The sequence below is a fragment of the Pogona vitticeps genome, chromosome 3, assembly GCF_051106095.1.
Source record: "Pogona vitticeps strain Pit_001003342236 chromosome 3, PviZW2.1, whole genome shotgun sequence".
Lineage (NCBI taxonomy): Eukaryota > Metazoa > Chordata > Lepidosauria > Squamata > Agamidae > Pogona > Pogona vitticeps.
In genome coordinates this window covers 91,439,889-91,460,785 of record NC_135785.1, presented here as the reverse complement: position 1 = coordinate 91,460,785, position 20,897 = coordinate 91,439,889, and the positions used below count along the sequence as shown (strand labels likewise).

The window sequence follows — 20,897 nt, the reverse complement described above, 5'->3', positions numbered from 1 at the left end:
AGGAAAGATTGGGCTTCGTTCAGAGCCTTAAATGCCTAGAGTCCAATACGCTGCAGAGAGAGCTCCCTTTCCCCAAGTCCCATTGCAATCCATATGACTGATTGGAAGTGCCGCCTTAGCTAGTTGCTAAATCTGCCATGAACCCACACTGATTAATGGCAGCAATTCAAGTCAAGTGCCTGTTTTAGTGAAGCAAGGAACCATTCAAGTCTGTTTGGCTCACTAGTCACACGGAATGTGTAAGATTGCTTGGAACTCAGGCTGCAGCCAGCTGTGGCTTTAGGGCAGGTGCTTGAACTGGCTGCTTGGGGAACCGGGAGAAGGAACAGCCAGGTATTAATTTCTGAGAGGACAGTTATATTGGTGGTTCTGAACCTTTGTAACAGAGAGAGAGAGAGAGAGAGAGAAAGAGAGAGAGAATATCCATCTAGTGCCAGGAGAAAGGTCACAGCTAGGCTTCCTAGTAGCATCCCATTCCTTGATGTTTTAGGACAAAAACCTGTAGCTAGAAAGCAGGTGTATGTTATGTCACAAAGGCAGGGCAGAGAGAGAAGCAAGTATGATACATGAATAAACAGCTTTGTACTCAGCAGGGAATCTTGGCATCAGCTGAGAAATGGGTCGAGGAAGATGCCCAGGCTTTGAAGCCAGCTTGTCTACAAAATTGAAGTTTTTTCTTTTTCCAGTGCTACCCGCCAGAAGATTTGTCTCCTTGTCTGAAGACCCAGAGAGGTTTAGCAATTCTGTGATATTTGAGGCTGCACTCCGAGATCTGGCATCACTTGTCAGGGGGCATGAGAGGGTTTTACTAAAGGGTTAACTTTGGAAGGAACAGATGGTTAGCTGTGATGACACTGGGTGGTCTTCCCAGCAGCTCGGATAGCAATTTGCATGCCACCTCAAAACAGAAAGGGCATCCCCAAAGAAGGAGGAGAAAGGATGGTACAGATTTGAGTGAAATTTGCATGTGCTATTTTATCGTAAGAATTCAAATGTAGAAATAATTACTGCAGTTTAAATAACGGCCCAAATCCTGTTGCTTAGCATAGTGTATCACACTAGAGTAGAACAAATAAATCAATGAGGATTTAGTAATCCAAATTTCCATAGGTTTGATTGAGTCAAGTGGGCCTACTCTGTAAGTTGCCATGCTAAAATAAATTGAAATTAAGAGTACCCTATTTGAATCAGTGGAACATACAGGTGAATTCACTCACCAAATCCCATTGATTCAGTGGACTTACCTTAGTACAGTTTACTAAGCAATAGGATTTTGGCCAATAGTACAATCCCAGGGAAGACTGTGAGCAGTTGGACCCGTGTGCCTGATCTGTGTTCTGACCAGGTGCTGACTGTGGGTGGGCAACCTCAACACCTCTGCTCTCCTTTCTTACTGTGGTTCTTTATATTTCAGCCAGAGAGCCTTTCACCAGGTGATCTGTGTGCCACTTTAATCTTCTGTCTAGCTGCTAGTTGCTGGAGGGCAACTTCAGGGCCCAGCTCCCCTTTCTCTTGGTCCTTGGACTTTAAACCAGGAGACCTGGACTGAGTAGACCTTCAAAGAAAGGATGCTTGGAAACAGAATCTTTTCTGACAGGCCTTCAAGTCGATCTGTGGTTCCTAATCTTGGTCCCCAGATTTTATTTTATTTTTTTACTGCAACTCTCAGAAATCCTTCCCTGCACACCAGTGGTGAAAACTTCTCGTAGTTTTAATCCAAGAACACATGGGGACCCAAGGCTGAGAACCACTGAAGTAGAGGACTATACTCTGTAAAGTAGAACACATAGCTAATCTTCGGGCCTTGGGCCCAAAGACTCCCTGACCCAGGATCAACCAACCAGCAACTATATTCTGTTTGGGAGTAAAGATCAAATTGTTTCTGGTCACATCCACAAGTAGAAAAGGAGAAGCACATTGAACAAGAACGAAAAGTGGTTTAGATCAACTGTAGTGAAAGGTACAAGGAGGGCCAGGGTCCAAGAAGATGGAGCTATTCAACTTCTGCTGGAGTAAGACAGCCATTGCTCAGAATAAGAAGTGTGAGTACTTGTCTATGCCACTTCCTCTTTTTAAGGAATTGTGCAAATAATTAAAGTGAACTTTAATGGGAGTACTTGGTGGAAAGCCTCCGATGAGGCTAGGCAGGCAGGGAGAGGCAGGCAGATGTTTTGTTGGTGAGTTGGTTGGACTGGATTTCCTAGTTGACATGCTAGCTGGGGAATTCTGGGAGGTGATGTCAAAACAAACAAACTTGCTAACAGTACTTGGAATTGAGCCCGGAAACAAAAAGGAAGCCATTGCAGTCTTCTCAGACCGTCGTCGCAGGTAGTCTGCTGGTCCTGACTGAGGTTGTGGTCACACTGGCAATCTGAATGGATTTCTGTTCAGACTTTTTAAAAGTTAGTTTCAAGTCAGGTGGTGTTTAAACCAGTGGCTGCATTCACATACACTGAATGGAAATACTAGATTTGTTTCTGGTGGTTTAAATCAGTTTTGGTGTCTACACGGCTGAAATTGACTCATTTTAATTGATTTTAGAAGTGAGGTATTTTTATAAAGCCCCTGCTGGCCAGCTGAAAAAAACACACTTGGCCGCCCATATAAATAAATTTCACCCTTGCGTTGTCTGAACGGTAAAGTCTAAATCGATTTAAATTATGCTTAAATGCAGATCTTATTGTCAGTGTGACCACAGCCTGAGGAACCTTCTGAAGGATCTGGGTCATTATCAAATAATATATTGCAACAATCCAGAGCAAGAGAAACTTTAGCCACAAGAGAGTGGCTAATGTTGCTGCCTGGGGCAAAAAAATGAGATGGTGCTTCCTTCCCTCGACTCCAGATGACTACAGCTTTGGTCTCTTCCTATAACTCATTCCTCCCCTGCCAACAGCCAGTATCTGCTGCCTGAAAGGAGCCATTTGCCCAATGGTAGAACTGGCCCTACAGAGGGAAAGGTGTCGTATCTCCAAAAGTTAAACCTTACTTAAAAAGAGACATCTGGATCCCATCCAAAACCACCACCCCCAAAAAGGCACAGTAAAAACTGCCCATTTTGTGAATGGGATAAACTGATAATCTGGAAAGGCTTTGAAAGGAATGAGAGACACAAAGTTAAGTAAACAGTCACAATTCCACACCCCACCCCCGCCGCCACCCAGTTACTATTTAATGTTTGGTTTGGAAGCTAGAGGATTAATAGCCCTTGATTTCCGCTACATCAAGGCAGCTGCAGATGTTATTCATCTCCATCTACAATATCTTAATACAGTTTTCAGCACCATGGTGGAAATTGCACACTGAGATTCTCTTCTTCATTATTTCACATCATCTTTATTTAAATGACTTCTTTGGACTCCATTCCTAGGATGAATCTGGGATGCTTCATATGTTTTGGCAAGCATACACATTTAGAAGGAAGGAGGTATGCACACAGTCGTACACACACACACACACACACACACACACACACAGAGAGAGAGAGAGAGAGAGAGAGAGAGAGAGAGAGAGAGAGAGAGAGAATTATATTTGTAATTATTTTGACAGATATTTTAAGAATGAACCAAGCTAGAGCAAACTATGCACTAAAATAATTAACAATATACTGAATAGCTATGTGTCTCTGAGAAGAAAAGAATGTGGTAAATATCTCAGGCAGCAAACGCTGGAGAATGGCAACAGCAGTCGTCCATGACCAGTTATCTTAAGCCCGCTGGCTTACCCCCTGGACACAGCTTTAGGTACCAGACCACCTATGCCGTACTCCTAAAATCAGTGCCTTGAAGGCATAATGAAGCAAAGTCTCCTGTTGTAAATTTTCATGAAGGAAAATTTAATGGCCAGCCCAGTACATTTTGTACATAGAAATTGAGGGTGAGAGTGGAAAATTCTTTTTGCCTGAAGCAGCAAAGTGCCTTGGGCCAACCTTGTCCCTTAAATCTGACTAATATCAGAAGTTATCATGGCATATGTGGGAGATGTACGGTTCATTCTTTTAACAGTTCTCCAAAGGTTTGGCCCGGATGCAGTGATTTCTCTTTTTCAGATGCATAAATCCAGGGGCAAGCGCAGAATTCTTTAAACTCCAGGGAGATTTCCACTGATTTTGGTGGGGAGGAAATCTCCAGGCAGATATTGTTTAATGAAGGCAGAGCTGCCGTCTTTTGAAATGAATGGGAAAGCTTCCAGAGGTAGTGGTACTATGCTGACAGTGCAATGTGCACAGAAGTGTGCTTGTAATACATTTTCTGCAGGACCAGCCCTGCCATTAGGAAGGGTGAAGGAGTGATCTCAGCTAGCAAAGGCTGAGAGGACCAAGGTGTATGAGTCACACAGTTTGCTCTGTGTGCCCTAAAACTTACCTGCTATCTTTTGGTAACAGCCAAAAATGTTGTTCAGTATAAACATGCTGTTTAACGGTCAGTTCAGTTGCATAAGGAACAGGGATGTCATACCATCTTTTGCCCCAGGCAGTTAAAAAGTCTTGGACATTTTCAGGAAAAATATTATTACATGCAGTGGTTCAGAATCACCATGGTGAGAAAGCAGCAGAAATAAATGGACAGGTTGTCTGAATCAATAACCAGCAATAGTTGACAGAAGGCACAGCAAGAGAGCAGAAAAGAGAACTGACCTTCCTAGGGCTGATTCACACATACATGTTCATGGCCTGATGGCCACCAAGCAAGGGTTAACGAGCCCATCACAGACCAAATAACTACAGACAGAAATTTCATGTCATCTCATGTACCCCAAATGGAATGCTTTTCAATGCAGTCCATTCAAATATTCAGCTGCCAGGCAACAAATGGAGATGGAGTAGCAGAAGTCTAAGCTGGTTGCACATTAGATCAGTGGTTCCCAATCTTGGGTAACTCAGGTGTTTTGGGACTGCAGCTTCCAGAAACCCCCGGCAGCAGAGTTGGTGGTAAAGGCTTCTGGGAACTGCAGTCCAAGAACACCTGAGTTATTCAAGGTTAGGAATCACTGCATTAGATGCTCATCAACATCCAGTCAGCCCTCACAATGAAGGGGACATTGAATGAAGGCAGTCTCTGTTGGAGATGCGTGTGTGATGGTGAATATAGGAAGATATGGAGAGAAGCTACAGACAGCCTGTGTGAGAAATTATGAAGTCACAGCATATTTTGCCCACATTCATCACTTGCCTTCTTTAAAAAATGAGGGAAATTCTGATAAAACATGTCATTTACATTTATTACCATTGCCCTGCCAGCTGTATTGATGGTTGTCCTACATGAGGGATGGTTTTAGCACTTTTCTGTCATCCTTGAGTTGCTCCACGCCATTGTCTCGCTTCGGAAGAAAGGTGTGTTGCATCATGGGAACATTCACACCATCCTACAATGCCGAGCTCCATGACACTCAGCTCCAGGGGTAATCAGGCCCAAAGCAATTGTTTACTATCAAACTTAATAGCTATTTCACTGCACTTAAAGCCCCCTCCCCCAAAATGCTGTGGTGGTGCATTACTAAGATTTGCTAATGTTGGAAATTAGCAAAACAATAATGAATTGCATTTTGTAGATTGCCACTAGTCAATTACCCCTGATAATTTTAGTGATTTTAATGGATAGGTTTATTGTCTGAATGCTATTTTATTGTATTGTTGCATGATTTTATTGTGTTTTGTGGTTTTTAACATCAGAATATTGTAAGCCATTTTGGGATTTTAGAAATAAAAAGAGGTACAGAAATATCTTAAGACGTAAAATAAATCAAATAAATTATCTGAGTCGCATTGTACAGTTTCCTAGATGAAAACTTTCCACTTCAAGGGAAACTTTCCCCTCTTCCCCCCATTGCTTCTCCTTCTTACCGGCCCTACATCTTATTACCGGCTTTGGCAGCAGCTCAGAAAATGATGAAGAGAAGAAGGTGGAATCTAAAGCGACAGGAGACGGATGAGGCCAGGCTTCGCTGGAAGTTAGGTTAAGCGAGGGGCTCGTTCTTTCTGCCACACAGCCTGTCTCTAAAGAATCGTCTTGGAAGCCCTGCAGGGAATCAAATGGAGCTCTTTACTTCACTCACTGAGCAGGAACTACTGGCACCCAACAAACCCTTATTACTAGACCCCTATCACAGCATGAAGACCATATCATTTCACACACTGGCAATCATTCTCACTGGGAGCGATCATCCTCTGCTCCCAAGATCACGCAGTAATGTCTCTGTGAGAACCCCATTCCACAGCCCCAATCTCAATTTACATAGGGTCATCCATTATGTTCCACAGCATGTTTCAGTTGTACAAAGCCGGTGTTTCTGTTGATGGGTTACTCTAAGAGGGTCATATTACTCATAGTCAACAATCTGTGCACACCAATTGTAGGCTGTTTCTAACCTGCAGGACTGGTGACTTCCTCATCTCTTTTTCACAAAGGCAGGATTCAGGTGACCAGCCCGATCTTGTGCATGGAGATTTCTGCAGATACTGTGTGGTGGCATCCATTTGAAGCAGGTAGGTCCTTTATGCCAGTGGTTCTTAACCTTTGTTACTCGGATGCTTTTGAACTTCAACTCCCAGAAACCCCATTCAGGACAGCTGTTGGTGAAGGCTTCTGGGAGTTGCAGTCCAAAACCCCTGAGTAACCCAAGGTTAAGAACCAGTGCTTTATGTCACGCTTGGACTGATTTTGATCATCAGCCTCAACCTGTATTTATTTATTTTTTATTATTTATTTATTTATTGCATTTATATGCCGCCCATCTAGACATAGTCTACTCATTCATGCGAATGAATCTTGATTCTACTTATTTTTGGGAACAGGATGGTGATGTGGCCTGCCTTAGAATATTTTGTTTCAAGGAGTGTTACACAATCAGGCCACTGTCTGAAGGTTTCTTTTGTTTAAAGATTAAATGCCATAGGATGGCACTTGCGTTGTTCTATCCATTGTGACCATATCAATAGCAAACCGAGCAGGCACACAGATAACCCGGTCACAGCCTTGACCATTTCAGGTGGGATATTCAGTCACTGGTCTAAATCCAGTTGATGATTCCAGTTAGATTAGACCTGTTGAATCAGTAGCTAAATGGTGAATCAATACATACTGTATGTAAATCTCATTGATTCAATGGGTCTTTTTGGGTCTACCAATTGGATTCAGATCACAGTAATTATATGCAGATTTGCATCTCTTCATATAAATTAGTACAAACAAACTTTATGCAAATGTGTACCCTCCTTTGTCAATTTTTTTTTTACTAGGGTAATGGCTTCCCTATTTAGCAAACTTCAGGTGTCTGTTAATTTTATCAGGTGTTACTTTTATTTAAAATATTTCATTTTTGAGGAAAACAGTAAATCCCATATTTCTGGGTTTGGTTCATATTCTGAATTGACCGGACCAGACACAATCTAGATTATACGTTAAACATTTGTAAGTTTGCTGCTGTTGTCTTAGAGTTAGAAAAAAGTACATTACAATGTGCCGTCAGGCTGGGCACCACAGAGCCATGGATGGTGCAGAAAAAACGTAGAAATTCTAAAAATTCCCAGCTAGATATGTGTGCCAGGCTCCTTTATTAAAAGTAGGGTTAAAAATAGGGGCCACAGTCTCAAGTCAGAGATGCAGGTTTCAGATTCTACCTCTAGTGATGCTGACTGGAATCACTCTCTCATTCCCGTGAGTCAGTTATTCTGCATTCCCTGGCCCCCTACATCACCCTATATTGAGATACAAGGTTCCTTCTTGGGTGGAGAGAGGCACACTGTGTACTGTATTATACTCCATTTGTGAAGGACAGATTTAACATTTCTGCTCTCATTATGGCCACTGCTGTTTCATGTTTTACAGTAGCTGCTACATTCCTGATATATTGGTGGCCAACTTTAATGAGAAAGAAATCTTTTGAACACGTGCAGTTTCTCATTTTAAGCTCACTTCAGCTATAGCGCTACTGTGACTGCAGGAATAAAAAATAGAGTTTTCGTCTTCTGCCCTGCAGTTAAACACATCCTGAAGAGCAGTGGTTCACAGCCTGGTTACGTATACCGCCAGGGTATGAACTGGGACATTTGGGGATACACGAGACAAGTTACTGGATTTAGCCCAATCAGGTTAGATTAGGCATCCTTCAGTCTCGAGAGACTATGGTAACATGCTCTGTATGGAGGACTTGGAACAATGTCTAGTGTGGCTGAGAAGGCCGATTCGAAAGCTACAATTCCTTCCACACTGAAGACAAATACAATCTGTCCCCTACCCAGCTCCCTGATTTTGCTGGTTTCGGCACTGCCTTTTGGACACGGCCTGCTGGACAAGTGTCTCTTCAAAATTTAGCCCAATGTATTCTTTTAAAAAATAAAATAAAAAAGAAGGGTGCTATGGTGAGCAGCAAGACCACAGCATGCCCAGACATATCCATTCTGGCTAGATAATTATACCAGCCTTGGTTAACATGACTGCTACACTTATTTGGGATTCCCTGGATTTTGAGGGCCTGGGTATCAGCCCCAAAACCAGTTGTAGCTGCCATACAGAACTGAGGAAAACAGTAGCTCATCCTATAGGTTGGTCAGCATTTAACCAAATTCCCTCAAATATCCTTTCTTACACGGTGACTCTTAAATTACCTGAAAACATTATTTTTGTAGAAGCAGTCCCATTTCATATTGTTTTCTCTGATCAATGCACTAAAGGAAATTATTTCTATATCACAAGAATCACTACAAGAATACCCAGAATAATCTTAGCTAAAGTAAACTTTTGATAATATATAGACAACAGGATCTATCTTTGCTAGAAATTCCAGGCTCAGTTTTCTGAGAAGCTTTTCTGACAGGCTTGTGCTAGCTTGTAGGTCAAGCAGAGGCCATGCTATTCAAGAGAGCACACCCCTTTAATATATAGGGCAAAGGGATATAAATTCAGGTTCACACATCACAAGGTTGCAGGGTAATTATGACTTTTTGTCTCATTAAGTATAATTAGCCAGCACTGTAGTCTGCAGTGGGAACATGTAATTGCAGAGTATGAAATAAAGATGGGCAACCTCAACTGTTCTACATTAGAGTGATACGGGAGACAATTACATTGTTTAAGCTATTATTTTTGTTTTTTGAGTGAACCTCTCACTGGAAGAAAAGAGTCTGAACTGTCTAAGTGGCAAAACATGTCTCGTTTTGAAGGCTGAGGCTGATCAGTGAGGGATTGGTCAGAAGTAATGGGATTTTGTACAGTTTTGAAAAGTTTCTCTTTTTTCACATTACAACTTCCGAATTCCTCCAGCTGGTGCAGCTACTGCCCCTTCTTGGTTGGAGGACCTGTGGTCCAAAAAGACATCATTCCCAACTTCTGCTCTTTTCCAAATTTGGATGGGAATCGTGATGCCAGGGGTGTAAAGAAATCTGGATTTTCTTTTACAGGTACAAGACAGAGTCTTGGCCTGGAAAGGTTGTATCCTTCCCCAGCATGAACCTGGCAGAGGAGTGGGGCAAGGAGAAGATATGTAAAGGCCAGCTGCATCAGAGTTCTGAGCCTGTGTGGTACAGTGAATAGAATGGCAGACTAGGACTTAGAAAACCTGGATTCAAATCCCTACTAGGCTATAAAAATTAACTGAGGAGTGAGTGGCAGTAGTAAGACTACACCTTGAACATCTCATGTACCTCAAGATATGGGTGCGACTACACAGCAGGGAAAATGCCAATGGGTCCACTGTGAAGTCATAGTGGCCTAGCATTAAGACATCTTGGTCACCAAAAGGGGTGGGGGAGAAAGCAAGGCACTGGGTGGAATGGCTTCAGATAGAGTGGCTACAAATGTCTCCACATCAGCTCAAGTAGTCACACTGACTTAACCAATGCAAATGCATTCAGTTCAAAAAAAAGCAAAAGCCCCAGCAATGGAGGGAAAAATGACAGCTCTTTTGTGTGTGTCTCTCTCTCTGTGTGTGAGAGTTTGTGTGTGTGAGAGAGTGAGGGGCAGGGGACTCCAAATTGGGAGGGGTTGCTAATTCCTCAGAGGACAGGATTAAAATTCAAAATGACTTTGACAGATTAGTCCTGGGTCAAAACTAACAAAATGAATTTCAACAGGCAGTAATGTAAGGTGTAACAGCTAGGCAGAAAAAATGAACTGCACAGATATAGGATGGAATACACCTGGCTAGACAACAGTATCTGTGAAAGGGCTCTAGGAGTCTTCGTAGACCACAAACTGAACATGAGTCAGCAGTGTGATGTGGCTGCCAAGAAATCCAATGTGATTCTTGGTTGCATCAATAGGAGTATAGTGTCTAGATCAAGGGAAGTAATAGTACCACTCTATTCTGCTTTGGCCAGACTTGACCTGGAGTATTGTGTCCAGTTCTGGGCACTTCAGTTCAAAAAGGATGTTGACAACCTGGAACGTGTCCAGAGGAGGGCGACTAAAACAGTTAAAGGTCTGGAAGCAATGTCCTACGAGGAGCGGCTTAGGGAGTTGGGAATGTTTAGCCTTACAAAAAGAAGGTTGAGAGGGGAGATGATAGACCCGAGGTCAGTAAAACGAGTACCCAGCTCGCGGGGGGGGGGGCAATGTGTAGCCTGCATAATTAACTTGTAAACCGCCCAGAGAGTGCTTGAAGTGCTATGGGATGGTATATAAGCAGCACGCTTTGCTTTTTTTTGCTTTAAATATTTGAAAGGATGTCATGTTGAAGGGGGACAGGTTTGTTTCCCAGGGCTCCAGAGACCAGGACACGGAGCAATGGTTTCAAACTACAGGAAAAGAGATTCCATCTGAACATTAGGAAGAACTACTGTGGTATAGGCTGCCTTGAAGGGTGGTAGAGTCTCCTTCTTTTGAGGTTATTAAGCAGAGGCTGGATGGCCATCTGTTGGGAGTACTTTGATGGATGTTCCTGCGTGGCTGGGGGTTGGACTGGACAGCCTCAGTGATCTCTTCCAACTCTGTGACTCCAAATTGATTTGTACTGACTTACTACCATGTAGCCAACAGAAAATTATATGAATCAGACTGTCTCTGTCCCAGGCCATTTCCTGCATTATCTGTCAAGTTGGAAGTGACTTGCAGCACATAATACATTTGACGGTGGCCAGTTAAGGCATCATCCATCCACCAAAAATAAGGTTCCAAAGAAGGCAAAACATGACATCAATTCGCATAAGCTAATTAATACACATAGGAGGAAATTCATAAATAATTACTATAATTTAAACAGATGTGCAGTATAGCTCAGCTAAGCGCCAATGCATTTCTTCAGATAGTCCTTTCACTTGCTGTTCAAGACCTAACTGTTGATGCACAACTTTCAAGGCCCTTGCTCTCCCTTCTTACAGTTCTTTATCTTCAAGCTAATGGATGTGGCCTGTACAAACCTTCAAACAGAGAATGCTTTCAAACAGAAGTCTGTCCCTGGCCCACCTTTCAAAGTGCTGTCCTCTGTACAGCAGACACCTTAGGTTTTTGATGAATAGAGTTAAACCAGCAGTGCATGAAATAATATTGATAGACAACATTAAAGCTATAGTAACAGTCAATGTTATAGTTACTTTTTTAAGTAGATATAAGAATCACGGCTTCGCATACCCAATCATCTATGAAGCTCATGTGCGACCTTAGACAAGTCTCTTTGGCTTGCATACCGAGGCCATAATCCAACCACATTTAAGCCATTTTAAACCCCTTGTTTCAGTGCTAAATTAGACCCAGGGCTATTCCCAAGTATCTGGGGTATAGTAAAATCATAGGATAGTTATTTATATGTTAGATTGTGGGTTTTATTCTGAGTTACATAATTTGAAGGTTTTTTTTTTAAAAAAAAACCTGATTACTTTGTGTAAACTATTCTAGATTGTTCTTAAAGTAATCCCATTGGCTCCCTGCCCTGGGATCTGCAGAGAGAAATTACGGTAGGTTAGAAATATCTGATTACAAGCAAGCAAGCAAACAAACAAACCAAAAACCCTTTTGTGTTCTTTGCACATCTTAAAAGGAACAGAAACTTAGTTTTACTATAACAGTGTCGTAGACCCCATTAGCTTTCAGGGTCCATCTCCCTCCTCTGTCTGCCCTGCTCTGAGGAACTAGTGGAACACAGGAAGGCAGAGTGGGCAAGTGACCTAGTCAGCCCACCAACATTCAGGAGATCGTGTTAGCCCCACTCCCTATCATCTCTTTAATCATGCAAAGGCAACTGTCTGAAAAGACAGGGAGGTTGCTGTTCCTAAGTAGCTACTCCACAGGAGCCAAATCTCACCTCCTGAAATCCAGAACATATACAGTACATGAATTACTTCTTCTTTGCCACAAAGGCAGAAAAAAACTGCTTCTTGGATGGATAGATGGATGGATGGTTGCAGGCAATGTGCTGCTGGCAGTATGCGACTGAATCCTGGCTCTGCCTTGCCACTCGTTTTGATCCCATACCTGAGGTAATGATCATACCTAGCCTTATGAAAGTTATACCCCTGGAACACACACACAATAATGTAAAACCATGTCACTTGCTCATCTTCAAAACAAATTAACTATTAAACAAGGCTTATGTAAACCAATTATTTTTTAAAAAAAGCTTTTAGTTACCTTATTAAATCAGGTGAAGAATGCTTTTCTTCTGAGGTTGCTTATATTGGTTGCAAATGTTCTGTGATTTTTTAAAAAATCCATTTAATTAAAATATAGAACCTAGAGATTCTGGAGAAATGTTTCTTTCTTGTTGCAAGGATATTACAGCCTCAGTGCTGAACACATCTTGAAATGGGTCAAAAAAGAAAAAGAAAAAAAACACACACACACCACAGAAGGCTCATTAAAGTGAAGTGTGATTAGAGCCAGGTGCCATGCAAGGTAACAGTACGTGTGCACTTTCCATGCTGTCAAAGTCGCCCACTTCTGAGGTACTGGTTTCCTCGTTAGACACAAGGCCTTGCTACACACACTCAGCAGGGGAGCGGTGAGACCAATATTCCTGGCTGTTTCAAAAAGAAGCAAAGTTTTGCCTGTATACACATATCCAGCAAACTTCCTTTGGTTCGATTCCAGAGATGCATACAGGTTTCTCAGCACATATGAAATTCTACTTCCTCTGAGAACACAAGACACAGTTGAGAGAGAAATCATCAAGTTGCTCACCTGAACCTGCTCCTTCTGCTTTTCAAGTTTGAAAATTGCATTTTCTTATCTCTGGGTATGAGCAGCTTTGCTCCAATCCCACCTCCCTTTGAAACAGAGCCTAAGAATCTCCCAGCCACGATGACCAGTGTCCACACTACCTGGAGGATTCTGGGAGTTGTAGTCCATGGAAATAACTTCCCAGTTCTGCTTTCCATCAATGACAAAACTTCATGATTCCTGAGCCTCGACAGCTGTTACAGATTGATTAGAGTATAGTACATATATATGGTATATTATAGCAGCTTTCCACAAAAGCTCATACTGTATTTTAAAAATATAGCAAATTGTCTTTAAGGAGTACAAAGTCAGTCTCTCTATCTTTTTGTTTTTATTTTGTGTTTATTGTTGATATGCTTTCACAAACTAACACAGCTACCACTTTGAAAACTAACATGGTTATTTTTGGGGAGAATATTGTCCCAAGCCTCGTGGCCATTTCTGTCACTGTCTAGGTGTGGGTGGTGACTTTTTGAAGAGGAACATTATCTGTCCATAAAGACTTTCCATTTGATCTAATTTTTCCAGGATTTCCATTTTCCATGGAGGCTGTGCAAACCCTCCACAAAGCAGATGCTTCCTTTCAGAAAATAATATTTCAGTACAGAGTGCCAGAAATGGCAATAAAAGCAATTATATAATGCACACCCATGCACAGGTGTACAGTAAAGAATAAGGATGGTGATCATCTTAATGATGAACATTATTGGACAGGCTCATAATGAGACAGATACCAGGTCACTAGGTGTTTAATATTTACAAGTTAAAACCAGCATTTTGAATTGGGGCCCATTAAGGAGTGCAAACTTTTTCGTATCAGGGCCATATGATTCTGATATTGTGCACACACCCCAGCTGCCACATGTTGCAACAGTTGACGGTCCCAAATGCTCTTTAAAGGTAGCCCCATATAAAGTTTGTTGCAGTAGTGAGGGTGTGATGTAACCAAGGTATGTATGACTGTTGCTAAGTAACGTCACCTTAAGAAAGGTCTTAACTGGCACACGAAGCAGAGTTGTGTAAAGGTAGCCCTCATCACTCTGGTCACCTGGGAATCCAGGGGCGGTGCAGAATCAAGAAGCACTCCCTGTCTACAAACCTGACCTGCCTGGAGAAGCACAACCCCTTCTAGAACGGGTTAATTTTGGGATCCCTGTGTGTGTTTAGTCGTTTAGTCGTGTCCGACTCTTCGTGACCCCATGGACCAGAGCACGCCAGGCCCTCCTGTCTTCTACTGCCTCCCGGAGTTGTGTCAGGTTCATGTTGGTTGCTTCGCAGACACTGTCCAGCCATCTCATCCTCGGTCGTCCCCTTCTCCTCTTGCCATCACACTTTCCCAACATCAGGGTCTTTTCCAGGGAGTCTTTTCTTCTCATTAGATGGCCAAAGTACTGGAGCCTCAGCTTCAGGATCTGTCCTTCCAGTGAGCACTCAGGGTTGATTTCCTTTAGAACTGATAGGTTTGTTCTCCTTGCAGTCCAGGGGATTCTCAAGAGCCTCCTCCAGCACCACAATTCAAAGGCATCAATTCTTCGGCGGTCTGCTTTCTTTATGGTCCAGCTCTCACTTCCATACATCACGACAGGAAAAACCATAGCTTTGACTATTCGGACTTTTGTTGGCAAGGTGATGTCTCTGCTTTTCAAGATGCTGTCCAGATTTGTCATCGCTTTCCTCCCAAGAAGAAGGCGCCTTTTAATTTCAGGGCTGCTGTCTCCATCTGCAGTGATCATGGAGCCCAGGAAGATAAAATTTGACACTGCCTCCATATCTTCCCCTTCTATTTCCCAGGAGGTGATGGGACCAGTGGCCATGATCTTAGTTTTTTTGATGTTGAGTTTCAGACCGTTTTTTGCACTCTCCTCTTTCACTCTCATTACAAGGTTCTTTAATTCCTCCTCACTTTCTGCCATCAGAGTGGTATCATCTGCATATCGGAGGTTGTTGATATTTCTTCCGGCAATCTTAATTCCGGCTTGGGTTTCTTCCAGTCCAGCCTTCCGCATGATGTATTCTGCATATAAGTTAAATAAGCTGGGGGACAATATACAGCCTTGCCGTACTCCTTTCCCAATTTTGAACCACTCAGTTGTTCCATGACCAGTTCTAACTGTTGCTTCCTGTCCCACATATAGGTTTCTCAGGAGACAGATAAAGTGGTCAGGCACTCCCATTTCTTTAAGAACTTGCCATAGTTTGCTGTGGTCCACACAGTCAAAGGCTTTCGCATAGTCAATGAAGCAGAAGTAGATATTTTTCTGGAACTCTCTGGCTTTCTCCATAATCCAGCGCAAGTTAGCAATTTGGTCTCGAGTTCCTCTGCCTCTTCGGAATCCAGCTTGTACTTCTGGGAGTTCTCGGTCCACATACTGCTGAAGCCTACCTTGTAGGATTTTGAGCATAACCTTGCTAGCGTGCGAAATGAGTGCAATTGTACGGTAGTTGGAGCATTCTTTGGCACTGCCTTTCTTTGGGATTGGGATGTAGACTGATCTTTTCCAATCCTCTGGCCACTGTTGAGTTTTCCAAACTTGCTGGCATATTGAATGTAGAACCTTAACAGCATCATCTTTCAAGATTTTAAATAGTTCAACTGGAATGCCATCACCTCCACTGGCCTTGTTGTTAGCCAGGCTTTCTAAGGCCCACTTGACTTCCCTCTCCAGGATGTCTGGCTCAAGGTCAGCAACTACATTGTCTGGGTTGTCCGGGATATCCACATCTTTCTGATATAATTCCTCTGTGTATTCTTGCCACCTCTTCTTGACGTCTTCTGCTTCTGTTAGGTCCCTCCCATTTTTGTCTTTTATCATGTTCATCTTTGCGCAAAATGTTCCTCTAATATGTCCAATTTTCCTGAACAGATCTCTGGTCTTTCCTTTTCTGTTATCTTCCTCTATTTCTTTGCATTGTTCATTTAAGAAGGCCCTCTTGTCTCTCCTTGCTATTCTTTGGAAGTCTGAATTCAAGTTTCTGTAACTTTCCCTATCTCCCTTGCATTTTGCTTCCCTTCTCCTCTCTGCTATTTCTAAGGCCTCGTTGGACAGCCACTTTGCTTTCTTGCATTTCCTTTTCTTTGGGATGGTTTTCGTTGCTGCCTCCTGGACAATGTTACGAGCCTCTATCCAAAGTTCTTCAGGCACTCTGTCCACCAAATCTAGTTCCTTAAATCTGTTCTTTACTTCCACTGTGTATTCATAAGGGATTTGGTTTAGATTATACCTGAGTGGCCCAGTGGTTTTTCCTAATCTCTTCAGTCTAAGCTTGAATTTTGCTATGAGAAGCTGATGATCAGAACCGCAGTCAGCTCCAGGTCTTGTTTTTGCTGACTGTATAGAGCTTCTCCATCTTTGGCTGCAGAGAATATAATCAATGTGATTTCGATATTGCCCATCTGGTGATTTCCATGTATAGAGTCGCCTCTTGTGTTGTTGGAAAAGGGTGTTTGTGATGACCAGCTTATTCTCTTGACAAAACTCTATTAGCCTTTGTCCTGCTTCGTTCTGAACTCCAAGGCCAAACTTCCCTGTTGTTCCTTTTATCTCTTGGCTCCCTACTCTCTGGGATCCCTGGCTGTCTATTAATCAGCAGCATGTCCATTTTATCACGATTGCATTTCCTCTTGCCCACCTTTATCCATTACTAAGCTCAGAAGCAGGGACATGGTGGCGCAGCAGGTTAAACCGCAGAAGCCTCTGTGCTGCAAGTTCAGAAGACCTGCAGTTGTAAGATCGAATCCACACGACGGAGTGAGCCCCCGTCGCTTGTCTCAGCTCCTGCCAACCTAGCGGTTTGAAAGCATGCAAAAAGCAAAAATGCGAGTACATAAATAGGTACCACCTCAGTGGGAAGGTAAACGGCATTCCGTGTATAGTCACACTGGCCACGTGACCATTGTCTGCGGACAAACGCTAGCTCTATGGGTTGGAAACAGAGATGAGCACCGCCGCCTAGAGTCAGACATGACTGGACAAATTGTCAAGGGAACCTTTTAAGCTCAGAAGCATTCAAGAGTCGTGACTGCTTCCTTGGTGTTCAGTGACAAGAAACAGTATTGGGGGGCACCTTATTCCAAATAATCCCAACCAGCAGCTTCATGTAGATGTTAAATAATAGAGGGCATAGAGTAGAGCCCTGAGGGGACACCACAGGCCAAAGTCCATGGTGTCAAGCAGTGCTGTCCAGCACCACATTTTGAAGATGCTCTGACAGGGTGGATTGGAACCATTGCGATATACTGCCCCCAATACCCAACATAGCCAGGCAATCTGGGAAGATACCATAGTCAATGGTACCAAAAGCCACCCAAAGGTCTAGAAGAACTAATAAGGTCACACTTCTTTTATCCATTCCCTAGCATAGGGCATCTATGTCTCACACGAAGTCTCAATTATCCATCAGGCTCTGTAGAGTTACCCCCTCTTATTTTATTGCTCAGGTATCTTTCTCACAGTGACACTAATTCTGGAAGTACACTGGGCGGGGGGGGGGGGGAATAACCTGTAGATCTTGATGAAGCCAAAGGATGCTTCAGCTGTCGTATGCATCCTACCATTAGGTAGATGCAAACAGCCCTATTAGGCAGTGGACATGGAGAGACACCAAATGCTCCTCCCTTTTTGTTTGATAGAACTGTCTCTGCCAAATGATTTGTCTCCAAATTACGAGACTGTCTTTTGGAAAACAAAAATCTCTCAGTCCCAATTTCTCCAAATCCTAACTACATGTTCTTCTTCGTGGTCTCTGTGAATGCATATGAATGGGTTAATCTCCACCTGCCTGGGACCTCTTGGAACTTTCTAGAGCTTAAAAACATGTTATTAGTGGGGTGTTCCATTCACCTGAAGTCCCCTCAGTTCTTTTTAGCCACTGCTTAGGTCAGACCTATCTCAACCACTAGAGCAACAGTTTTTCTCAATCACGATCGTTTTTCTTTCTGTGTGTCTTTTTAGGCTTCATATTATTCCTCAACGTTCCCCTGTGAGTGCTTTTCAGTTTTAATTATCTTCTCCATGATTCCTTTTTACTTTCATTCCCCCCCCCATTCCTGCCCTTTTTATGGCCCCCATGGTCCGTTCAAGCAGTGCATGTCTTGCGTGAATAAGATCCCTCTTTCAGATGGCCACGACCACTGCCTTTTTTGTTCGGGGCAGTGGCATCAAACTCAGTCCTGCCCAGAGTGCAAGAGACTTACCAAACCTGGCCTTAAGCTCCGTCTCCAGCATCTCTGCTCATTCTTGTGGGAGAAATCCCTTAAGCCTCCCACCTCTTCCATGGAGCCTACCTCGAATCCTGTTCCCAGACAGGAATTGCCTGAGTCCATGTTGAGCCCAACCACGTCATCTCCCAAACTGAAGGGGCCATCTAAACCATCATCCTCGGCATGATCCCACAGCCTGTCACCTAAAAAGAAGGACAAGGACGGGTCAAAGAAATAGAGAGGTTACTTACCTGTAATCATGATTCTTCAAGTGGACCTCTGTGAATTCACACAAATGGGTTCTGTCCACACTTGCACTGGACTCCTCGGAATATTCTAGAGCTTCAAAAAAGTAACATTAGTTGAACGTTGCCCCTAAAGCGCATGCGCTGCCCGCCCTATGCCTCAGTTCCATTTTATCCACCACTAACAAAGCTTGAAGTTCATTCGCCAAGAAATAAGTGACGGAAAGAGAGGAGGCTGGGCGGGATGTGTGAATTCACAGAGGTCCACTCAAGAGAACCATGATTACAGGTAAATAACCTCTCTTTCTTCTTTATGGCCTCTGTGAATGCACACAAATGGGTGACTAGCAAGCTCACTTACCAGAAGGTGGGCTGTCACGCCAATAACAAAGTCAACACTGCTCTCCCAAAATTTGCTTCCTTTTTGGCCCTGAGGTCTAAATGGTAATGTGACACAAAAGTGGACAGAGTAGACCATGTGACCGCTCGGCAAATGTCTGAAATGTCAACACCACGTAACAGGATGGACGTTGCCATGGCTCTCATGGAATGTGCCTTCAACAGCTCTGGAGGGGCTTTGCCAGCAAGTTCATTTGCTAAAGCGATAGTAGACACAAGCCATCTTTATATAGTTTGTGATGATGTTGGAGAGCCTTTGTGTGGGCCATGAAAGCAAACAAACAACTTTGGAGAAGTGCAAAAGTCCTCAGTCCTTGATGTGTAAAAGGCCAAAGCACAACGTACATCTAATGAATGGTGCATACACTCAACTTGTGATGAACGATTTGGAAACAACATTGCTAAAGTCACAGGTTGATTAACATGGAAAGTGGATACAACTTTAGGGAGGAAAGAAATATCAGGGTAAAGAATCACCTTATCCTGGAAAAATTGTAAGTACGGAGCATCAGCTCAGAGAGCGGCCAGTTCACTTGCTCTTCTAACTGAAGTGACCGTTACCAAGAACAAAGTCTTAAAAGATAGCAATTGAATGGCCGATGATCCCATAGGTTCAAATGGCGGGCGTGTAAGGGCACACAAAACAGTATGCAAAGACCATTAAAGAAGTGGTGGTCTAGTGGGTGGATGTAGGTTGCAAAGTCCTTTTAAGAACAGTTTTAAAGTTGGATTGGAGAATAAGCACGTTGATTCGGATGCAAGTGGTTACTAAGAGACAATAGCCAAAATATAAACTTTTAGTGTAGAAAGGGCCAACCCTTGATTAAACAAGTGACGCAAATAGGTGAGTAGTGAATTAAGCGACACTGGCACAGGTTGCAGGTTTCTAGATTGAGCGAACTTTAGAATTTTTTCCATTTATAAGAGTATAGAAGCTTCGTAGAAGGCTTTCTGGCAATGTCTATAAATTCCTTAATCATAGGAGAATCCTCCAGGCCGTCAGATGTAAAGAGTCGAGGTCCGGGTGGCAAATGTTGCCCGCATTCTGCATGAGCAGATGCAGAAAAGGTGGTAGCTTTAGGAAGTCCGATTTCATCATCTTGAGCATGGTGAACCACAGTTGTTGAGGCCTTCATGGTGCTATAAGAATGGCATTGGCCCTCACCTGTCGAATCTTGACTAGTGAGCTCTGGATGAGTGGGATGAGTGGAAAAAGATATAGAAGTTGGTTGTCCACTGCACCATGAAAGCGTCTCCCATCGATGCTCTTCCTCTGCCCGCCTGGGAGCAGAACATGCTGCACTTTGTATTGCGTTGAGTTGCAAACATACCCACTACCGGAAATCCCCACTGTTTGCAGATCATCAGAAACGTGGGTATGTCAAGTTCCCACTCGTGCGTTTGGATGGTCAAAGGGCTGAGCGTGTCCACCACCTCATTGTTGTCTGTTTGCACATGGATGGCTACAGGGAAGATGTGCTAATCGTAACACCATTCCCACAGATGAATCGCTAGATAGAGAAGTGACACTGAGTGGGTGCCTCCTTGTTTAGTTATATAATACATGGTCATGGTGTTGTCTGTGACCACTTGAACACCGCAACCTTGTGTCAAAGGACAGAAGGCACAAAATGCCTTGATGATTTATGTGGAGCTGTGTCTCTCGTTTGGACCAGAGGGCATGTATCTTGTGCAGACCACAGTGTGCTCCCCATTCTGTGGAGCTGGTATCTGTTGTCACTTGAATTGTGAGTTGTAAAGGCCGAAATGGACATCCCATGAGAAGATGAGGTATAAACATCCACCACTGCTACTGCTTCACCAGCTCTGGCGTGACACGGAGGCGTTTTGCTGGGTTGTCTGTCAAAGGATCAAATTTGGACAGGTACCAAGTCTGCAGAGACC

At 43.2% G+C, this 20,897-nt stretch overlaps 1 long non-coding RNA gene across 2 annotated transcripts in view; it reads right to left on the bottom strand.

Moving 5' to 3' along the window:
- The window catches only part of LOC140705490 (uncharacterized), a 64,835-nt gene extending 46,282 nt beyond the window's left edge, over positions 1–18,553 (bottom strand). The window contains exons 1-2 of one of the 2 annotated variants that reach the window (XR_013544014.1): positions 18,433–18,553; positions 5,862–6,017 (exon numbers count right to left, since the gene is read on the bottom strand). This is a non-coding gene — a long non-coding RNA (uncharacterized LOC140705490). Of the gene's footprint in view, positions 1–4,445; positions 6,018–18,432 lie in introns of those variants that run through there. The other variant, XR_013544013.1, reaches the window with a different exon arrangement.
- Between the last annotated feature and the right edge of the window lie 2,344 nt (positions 18,554–20,897).